At 46.2% G+C, this 10,177-nt stretch overlaps 1 long non-coding RNA gene across 1 annotated transcript; it reads left to right on the top strand.

Annotated features, from left to right (window-relative positions):
• Positions 1 to 2,691: 2,691 nt before the first annotated feature.
• Positions 2,692 to 5,663, top strand: LOC130391887 (uncharacterized). The gene is made up of 3 exons (XR_008896952.1): positions 2,692 to 2,815; positions 4,087 to 4,168; positions 4,915 to 5,663. It is a non-coding gene; the product is annotated as an uncharacterized LOC130391887 (long non-coding RNA).
• The last annotated feature ends 4,514 nt before the right edge of the window (positions 5,664 to 10,177 follow it).

Here is a 10,177-nt window from a genome sequence, read left to right as displayed (position 1 = left end):
GTGTGTGTGTGTGTGTGTGTGTGTGTGTGTGTGTGTGTGTGTGTGTGTGTGTGTGTGCATGTGTAGTATTGTGTACGTATATTCATAAATACATGTGTGTATTTGTGCATGCGTGCGTGCGTGTTTGTCTGTTTGTGTGCTGGGGTTTGAGTGCGGTGGTGTCAGAAACAGATCAGCAGTGGTGGGGGAGTGTTAAATCAATGTTAAGTCAATTCTGGGCCGTCGATGAAGGGTGCCGTCGCAGCGCACACACGCCAGACCTTCAGGTGTCACACGCTCGCCCACACCAGGTGCATCACAGATGGGAGAGCATGGCAGGAAAATGTGGTGTAGGCAATGGTTACATTTACATGCCACACAATCACACACACTCACACACACACACACAAACACACACACACACACACACACACACACACACACACACACACACACACACACACACACACACACACACACACACACACACACACACACACACACACACACACACACAAATACATACACACGTACACGTACACATACACATACACATACACACACACTCACATAAAGACACACACACACACACACACAAACACAGACGCACTCCTCAGATGGTGTTGAGAGTCAGCTGTACTCAATCACTGTTTACACTTACAAGTTAGCCGGGCACTATTTATACTAATGGGGTAGGACACACATTCATTGTTCACACCGAACATAGACACTCTATGAACCATTACACAACGACACACACACAAACACACACACAGATACAGAGACATGGGGCCCACCCCTAGAAGGCCCTCATTACTCAGTGGTTCAGGCTAGGTGGTGGTGAACGTGAAGCAGACTGCACGTAGCGGGACATGCATTACAGGACCTATCTCCTGGCCTTATTTATCAAATCCCCTTTTCCTCATCCCTCCTCCTACCTTCTTGAACCACTCCCATCCTCGTTCCCTCCTTGACTCTCCTATTTGCTCTATCTCTCTCTCCCAGGTGTGGATAAGTGATGCATGATTTAATCCCATTCCCTCAGGGCCTCTCCAGTTCAGTCAATAGGTCGGCCGTCCTTGCCTCTCTCTAAGCCCACTGTCCGTTCACACACTGCAGTTCCTATTGGGTGAACAGCCTCCCCCGGGTCATCCAATCAGACTCCAGGGTCAGGCTCTGGGACTATGTTCGGGGTCTAGAATGCAGAGACATTAATTGGGTGCATTATTTATTTCAGCGATGGAGTCTTGGGGGTGATTTTTTTCTCTGTTTTTCTTTCGCCTTTTGCTTTCTCTTTCTTTTTGTGTCTCCTGGTGATTGGACTTATACTGTGACTGATGGCCTGTCAGCAGTCAGCCAATCACATATGGGCGTACATGCATGACTATGCTTACACACACACACACACACACACACACACACACACACACACACACACACACACACACACACACACACACACACACACACACACACACACACACACACACACACACACACACACACACACACACACACACACACACACACACACACACACACACACACACACAAACACACACACACACACGAATACACATACACATAAACACACACACACACACACACACACACACACACACACACACACACACACACATACACACTCACACACACAGGCTGGTGTTTTTCTCTTTGCTTGTTGTTTGTCTGCATCTGTGTCATGGAGCTCTGCATCAGTGTCCTGGAGACCTTGGGAATAGTGCTTATTTAAAGTGCTGCTCTATGAATCCAATTTCACACAAATAAGATACATTTTACAATACAAAACAGGGCAGGAATTGAAGATCAGTCTTTGTTTTCCTGTTTGTATACCTTTCGCTATACACACCACTTCATTTTCCCAGAATTCATCGTGGGGAAAAACAATAACCAATACATGACGTGGGTGTGCATACACGCGCACGACCTCAGGCGCACAAAGTTGTGTCTCATCCTAAATGCATGGTGCTCTTTGAAGGTGCTTGGCTTGAGTGTCTACTGCTGTTGTAGTGGACAACACTCTTCTTTAATTTACTCTGTGTGTTGCATTTGTTGACTTGTCCTCTCTGTCTGGGAGTATGTGATGTCAGTGTGATCATAGGCCTTAATGCTCTCTTTCTCTTTCCTTTTATATGATTAAATGTGTTTCACTTTCCCAAGACCATCATGTCTCTCCCTCTGTCATTCTCTTTTCTTTCACATATTAAAATATATTTATCTCATTTGTATGCTCTGTCTTTCCCCCAATTCATCTTTCCTTGTCTCTCTACCTCCCACCCTCTCCCTCTCCCTCTCTAATCATGTCTTTCTACGTGTGTTTGTGTGTGTGTGTGTGTGTGTGTGTGTGTGTGTGTGTGTGTGTGTGTGTGTGTGTGTGTGTGTGTGTGTGTGTGTGTGTGTGTGTGTGTGTGTGTGTGTTTATCTCTGTTTCTCTCTGTCTCTCTCTCTCTATCTCTCTCTCTCTCTCTCTCTCTCTCTCTCTCTCTCTCTCTCTCTCTCTCTCTCTCTCTCTCTCTCTCTCTCTCTCACACTCCATTTCTCTCTTGTCATTTCGCTTGCTTTTAAAATATTAAAATACATTATTCTCAGATATTCCTTCACTCCACAATACAATTTTGTCCCCCACTCTCTCTCTTTCCCTCCACCCTTGTCTAACTTGATGGGTCTGTCTCCCTCTCTCCCCCAGACCCTGGTGCAGTGGTGGAGACACACAGTGCAGTACCGTATGCCGTCATAGGGGGCGTCCTCGCCCTTCTGGTTTTCACAGTCATCTGTGTCCTCATCGTCACCATCTGGTGCTCTGTCCGACAAAAAGGTAATACACACTCTCTGTCTGTTGCACACACATGCACACACACACACACACACACCTACATACAGACACACACACACCGACATGCACACACTGACACAGAGACAGTCACACACAAATTACACTGTGTGAAAAGTAATATAATTTCCTTACGGCAGCTGTGCTCACCTCAGTGGCTCCGCTGCATTGCATATTTATAGCAGTTTTCACAGACGTGCGCTCTCATTTCGTCGCCACTTTCTAATAAAACACACCAAGGGGGAAATCAGTTGAAATGCGTTTCCTGGAAAATAATCCCTTCTACAGAGGTGTAAAAGATGGCAGACTAAAGTAGATAGTACAGGAGGCTGCGCTGTGCCAAGACGCTCGTCCGCCTGATGGACGACCTTGGTCGGGCCCAGACGGCGCGATGGGGCTGGGGCTGTGAAATGAGGGCGTGGCGTCAGTATTTTATGACTCTATATGTTGCCGCCGAGAGAGAGACCCGGTGCATTCAATAAAAAACAGGACTATCTCTCCGGCATTCCCTCGCTGTTGGGAAGTGCTGGCAGCTCATCGACCGCGCACCACATGCTGCCAAGAGAGCACTTGGGAGGGGAGGGGCGGGGGGGCGGGGGATCTCAGAACCGTCCGGCTCACAGCGTTCACGGCTGTGGCCGGAGCTGCTGTCAATCAAGGCTCCGACGGCCAATCGGGCGGGCGGATGGGAGTGTTGCTACGAATGGTTGCGGCAACAGGGGGCATGAGGGCCCTGTATTGGCGGGGGGGGATGGGGGTGGGGGGAGACGTCGCTCGTTGCTGGTGCGGCCAGTCAATCTCTCTGGCGCGGAGGAGAATGAAGGTGTCACTCACCTCCGGCATTGCTGGGGAGCGTGCCAGCGCTGTGGCGGGAAAATGATTGGAACGGTTTCTTCTTACTCTCTGCTGAACCACGGCGGTCTGAGCTCATTCATCCATTAATCATGAGGGCGAGAGGGAGAAGCCGAATTGTTTTCTTTACGTGGAGGGCGGGGGGTTTGGGGAAGGCAATCTTGAGTGACACAAGCGTGCCATTTTTCTCTTGTACCTTAACTGTCCCTCCCATTGTTTCCTGTCAATCTCACCCTCTCTCTCTCTCTCTCTCTCTCTCTCTCTCTCTCTCTCTCTCTCTCTCTCTCTCTCTCTCTCTCTCTCACTCTCTCTCCCTGCTTCCCCCTCTTTCTCTTCCCCCGCCTCTTCCTCTCATGCTATTTTTGTGTATGTTGTGCGTATGAATTCACCGCCACCGCTGATAGGCTCGTACCGTACCAGAGAGCCTATCCTCGCCTGGTATTGACTTAATAATAATCAGTGAACTAATGAATTAATCCACCACAGGTATGACACTGGATAATATCAGCTCTCGTATTGGTTAGATAACGCTGCATGGCGCCGCAACGGTCATGACACTTTACTACCTAACCCGTCCCCGTTTTGTTTCTCATTTTGCTCTCTCCCTCTCTCTCTCTTGCTTTTGCCCTCTCTCCTTCTATAATACTTTCTATCTTTCTTTATCTCTGAATATCTGGCTTCTCTCTCTCCTTTCTCGACCCCTCTCTCTTTCTCTCCTTCTCACTCTCTCTCTCTCTCTCTCTCTCTCTCTCTCTCTCTCTCTCTCTCTCTCTCTCTCTCTCTCTCTCTCGCTCTCTCTCTGTCTCTCTCTCTCTCTCTCTCTCTCTCTCTCTCTCTCTCTCTCTCTCTCTCTCTCTCTCTTCTCTCCTCCCTCTCCCCCCTTTTCTTCTCGCCCTCACTCTATAACTCTCTCTCTCCCTCTCTCTCCTTTTCTCCTTTTCTCTGTCTCTATCTCTCCCTCTATCTCACCCTTTCTCTCTCTCTCGCTGTCTCTTTCTCACCCTTACTGTCTGTCTCTGCCTCTCTCTCTCTCTCTCTCTCTCTCTCTCTCTCTCTCTCTCTCTCTCTCTCTCTCTCTCTCTCTCTCTCTCTCTCTCTGTGTCTCTTTCTCAACCTTACTGTCCGTATCTGCCTCTCTCTCCCTCTCTCCTACTCTCTCTCTCTCTCTCTCTCCCGCTCCCTCTCCCCTACTGTCCGTCCCTGCCTCCCTCTCCCCTGCTCTCTCCCTCCAGGCTCCTATCTCACCCATGAGGCCAGCGGTCTGGACGAGCATGGCGAGGTGCAAGAGGCCTTCCTCAACGGGAACGACGCCACCCAGGGGAAGAAGGAATACCTGCTGTAGCACCTCTTATATCTCTTCCTCTCCTCTTCCCTTATCTCCTCTTCCCTCGTCCCCTCTCTTCCCTCTCCTCCCCCCCTCCTCGATTCTGTCCAGTCGAAAACACACAAATACACAAACAGACACACAAACAAACACACAAACACAACAAATGGCCATAAGAGGCAGCCTTCTGAAAAACGACTGTGCTACACAGCTACAGTCAATCCATACCTCTCCATTCCAGCCCACAGCCTTTACTCAATGTCACCCAGGGAAACGGAGACAGAGAGAGAGAAAGAGCAAGAGAGAGAGAGAGAGAGAGAGAGAGAGAGAGAGAGAGAGAGAGAGAGAGAGAGAGAGAGAGAGAGAGAGAGAGAGAGAGAGAGAGAGCACGAAAGGGAGGGAGAGAGGGGAGGGGTACAAATAGAGAAGAGGAGTGAGAGTAGGTCAATGAAATGGAGGAATGAAATGATACTGTAATTATTTTGAAAGAGCGGCAGCGCGGGAGCACAAAGACCCACTGCCTGCGGTGGCATTCATCTGGAAGGGGAGTTAGAGGCAGATGACTACCATCATTCTCCGCCCTGCAAAGAAAATTACCCTCGTTCTTTTTAGAGACCCATCTTTAACTGGACGAGGGAGGTTAGGGAGAGAGTGAGGTGGGGGAGAGAGGGAAGGGTGGGGGGGTGGTCAAACAGTAGCCACAGTCAGGGAGAAGAGGCCAGGAGACATTTTGAGCTTGACGCAAGCAAAATTCAATTATTTAAGGTTTTATTGTTCTTAAGCGCCAACATCGCAACTCCTATAAAGTTCCCCAGCAATGCTGAGTGAAAGTGCAGAGTCTCTAAGGGTATTCATAGTTTATGAACCGGTTAGTGATCCTCTGTATTTCGTCATCCCGCGATAGGCTATCTGGCCTACCCCCTGAGAGGAAGCCAAAACGAGCCGATAACTTAGATTTACTGCCACAAAAGTGCAGGGAAAAGTTCCTGTTGTTGTTTAATTTTGTGGGTGATTCATATCTAATGGCGTCCATCATCTCTGTTAATGGTGGGGTTTTTTACCACAGCACTGTACGGTACGTCACGGTATGAGAAGCGGTCTGATCCCGTGAAAATGGGTCCACTGTGTGGCGTTTCCACAGCTTCAAGCCAACAGAGATGTGATGGACAGGAGTGGTCTGTGGATGTCTACCTGTGCCCCTGTAGCTGGACATAGGACCTTCGACTATATGGCCGAAGTGTTGTATCCATTGATGTTCACTGTTTATATTCTGCCTCTTTGCGCTTGTGCTTGTCTGGTCTATTCTTAAGAACTGTTGCTGTGGCAGCCGACAAGGGGAAAAACATTATCTATTCCTAGAAACTTTGAACGTAAATCTTTTGTGAACACTATGTGGACATGATGTTCTTTTCTCTCTCTCTCCCCCTCTCCCTCTCTCTCTCTCTCTGTGAACCGTTCTATTATGTTCAAAAGGCTTTTCATTTTATTGGTTTTTAAAGTACACTGATGCCCACCCCCCATGTAAACATTCAACTGTTGATTTTGACAGTTGTGTATTTTTCCCATTATGTTTTCGTTTCCTCGATGTTGTCGTGTTGTCGTGTTGTCGCTGTCAGCCCTGTTAGACTCCCTGCTTCTCGCTATATCTCCTCTCTCTCTATATCTCGCTCTGTCTCTTTGCTCTCTCTCTCTCTCTCTCTCTCTCTCTCTCTCTCTCTCTCTCTCTCTCTCTCTCTCTCTCTCTCTTTGTTGGCTCATAATAATCGAAGGATTAGTCCTGGACTGCTTTTCAATTGAAGAAGAAAGAATAAGATTTGCTGAGGTGTTTAAGCAAAGCGTTCATTATTTTAAATGTCATTAAGAGGATGAAAAAGGTTCAAAGTATTACAAAATGGCAGTGGCGGGCTCACGATGAGATGAACTCCAATGAAATTGAATTGAGGGATATTTTTCTGAGCGCCACTGCATAGCTAAACACCACACACGCACTCACACGCACACACATAAACCCACACACATGCACATATACATGTAAACGTCATACCAGAACAAGTATACATATCTCTTTATTCCTTATTTGTATAAAAAAGATCAGCAAATATAAATTAAATGAAACTTTTAAGAAGACAGTTTACTATTGACAAATGCGTTATGAAGCAACTATACTAACAGAATATTAGCCTAGAGGTAAAAACCGAACAAACTATTGGTCCCGTGTTCTTTAAAGAAAAAAATGAAAAGAATAAAAAAATGTTTCATTTGTCTTTATGAAAAAAACTGAGGTCTTATTGTGTTCTTTTTTATTAATTATTATCATTATTTGAACAATTATGATTGTTGTTACTGTTATTATTATTGATGTTGGTATTATAATTGTAAATGTTATTATAATTGTAAATGTTAAATTCTACAGTTAAACTGTACACTTTCCATGTCATGTTTAGTTCAATCTACTGTAGAGAAATTGTTGTCTTTTTCACTATTTCCCACTCTTTCCCGGCCTTTCTATCTCCTTCTCCGTCTTTTGTGGCTAATTGTCTTCTCTCCTCCCCTCTATCTTTTGCTTTCCGTTATTTTAGACTCCATGTGTCATTGTTGATATATAGCTAACTATTTCTTTATAGGGGAAAGATACAAAGCACGACAAAATAAAAAAAACATTCTGAAAAATGCACCCCGAGGGGATTGTCTTTTGTGTTTACAGGCTAATTAACGGGAGGTCTTCTAGAAGAGCTCCTGAAAGGCACAACTGGAGACAGAGCATACAATCGGATCAATGGGTAATAGGGGAGTTATAGGTGGGAGGAAGAAAAAAAAAAGGTGGGCAGTGAAGCTGGTTCTAACTGGCTCTACAGCTAGACTAGACGGAGAATAAGCACAAACAGAAGGTGCTAATGAATCATCAAGACAGCTAGAAGCCAAAAGAGCAAGCAGCTTTTGAGTCAGAAGCAAGCTTGAGAAAAAAAAATGACTCCATCGTTAACTTTCCATGGGATCGATATAGAAGGGGTTCTGTCGGGAAGCACTCAACATGTCCATCTGTCTGCAAGGCCCGAGTTTGAAAAGCCGCTGGAGGTCGGCAGGTGATAGATCGATGTGTTTGTCTGCAATCGATGGCGAGGTTCCGCGGTCGCCTGTCATAAAGACAGACTGTCAAAGCACTATCAAAGTAATGGACTCCCTCAGACCCGCCGCGCTTCAGATGGCGCTCTGGGCAACAACTGATTAAACACACACACACACACACGCTCACACACACACACACGCACACACACACACACACACACACACACACACACACACACACACACACAGGCCCTAATCTTAATACAGGGAAGATACGACTTCAGTATAAGATGTCTGCAGATACCTCTGCTAGCTGGTGCTATCCGGCCCATCGTTGTGGGGAGTAGGTTATAAAATGAGAGAAGATTGCGTGTCGGTAAAAGCTAAAGCCCAAATTTGACCTTCGTGTAGGTGATGTATCCGCTGTTCTGCTGTTTCGAAAAAGACCACTGAAGGCTTTCTGCGGTAACATCTTTGCATAAGCAATTATTTTAGAACTACACTTGGACTACCCAAAGTTGACCCATTGTTAAGGGCTAAAGCTTTCAGTTCAAGCAAACAATGCTGCATCAACAATGGGGGAAGGGAGAATTAGAATTCATTTGGCTGCACATTTTTAGAAGGCCTTTTTTTGGCTAGCTGTTTCACTGGCTGTATTGCATTCTGGGAAACTGGCCATTATCCGGCCGTAATGATGAGGCCGTTCTGCCAACAAACCTGATGACATTTGGACCACCACTGTGATCATGAGGGTTATTTTCAAATCGATAGACATAACAGAAAATGAGCTTGGAACAAAACAGATAACAGTCAATTATACCCCCCCGCCCCACTGGATTTCATAACACGCAACACATGGACCATAATCCCGCCAAAAAGGACCCCAGCAGAGGTATGACAAACTCTGTGCTTCGCTTCTAGCGCGCTTGCATCCAAATTTGTGCCTCGCAAATGCTATAAAAAAATGTCTTGTTTACGAGCAGTTATGACGTTCATATTTCACTTCTATGAGGTTGCAGTCGACACGCGAGAACCATTTGGAACATTACCCCCTAACGCGCCGGTGGGCCATGAGGCCGCATTACACAGGCTGTTAGACTCCTCAAGGTTCACCTTGTTTCAACCCCACCCCCCCCCCGCGCTCCGGATGCGGAGTGACCGCGGTCGACCTTGTGTTATCTTGGTCGTGTAACCCTTCGCAAGGCTCAGAGTGCGCACGGTTTCAGGCTGCAGCCATTGATTGAGGCGGTTGAGTGTGTCAGGGCCTGGGTGTTATCGGGAAACAAGAGCTTTCAGGCAGTCACAACGATTGAACAAACACCAGACAGAGAGCGAGAAGGAGGAGATGCAGGCCTGGACATGTGGCTTTTTCTCCTCACCAGGTGTTTCCATCGACGCTGGGCGTTCCACTCAGCAAGATTGTTTTTACACCGTCGGAGAACCATCCGATATGATGAATCAATACAGCAACTATATTTCACCCTAAGTGAAGGAAAGCCGTGTGTTGTTCCCATGCCTACCATCAGGCAGCACAAACACAATCTGTAATAGTTTTTTTCTAAAATGAGCAAAAGTATAGTTTTTTTGTGAAGGCTATTTCAGTTCAAAAGACGGGTTTATCTTTACTGGGTTATGTAGAGTTCCCTTGAATAACTAGCAACTGTCTGAAAGGCCATTCTGTTGTTACTGATTATTTATTGTGTTTGATCAAAGTATTACTTGGTTGGTAGGACAACAATATGGGCTTACAGCGAGATCTCAACAAAGGGCATTTTATGGACACTGACATCTGTCAGTGGAGAAGTTGGCATTTGGAGTGTCATTTTTTCTCCCATTTAATGCGGTATTTCATTATCTACTAGCCTTTTTCATGTTGGATAGAAAGGCCATTTTTCAAAAATTAGTTGTTGACACAAAAAGTTAACTGAATATTATAATAAGCACATTTTATTTGGTCTACAGATTTATTCTTATGTGATCCAGCTTTAATGCACACAGAATAGAAGACCCCAACAATTACTGCTAATTCAAATTTTCACCCGATTGATGAATAACATATTGCGTGGAGCAGCGGAGACACAATACTTCCAAGGGCCGGCGCAAGC

The sequence above is a fragment of the Gadus chalcogrammus genome, chromosome 11 (assembly GCF_026213295.1).
Source record: "Gadus chalcogrammus isolate NIFS_2021 chromosome 11, NIFS_Gcha_1.0, whole genome shotgun sequence".
In the NCBI taxonomy this organism is placed as follows: domain Eukaryota; kingdom Metazoa; phylum Chordata; class Actinopteri; order Gadiformes; family Gadidae; genus Gadus; species Gadus chalcogrammus.
The sequence above is the reverse complement of the archived record's forward strand: the minus strand, read 5'-3'. Positions and strand labels throughout refer to the sequence as shown.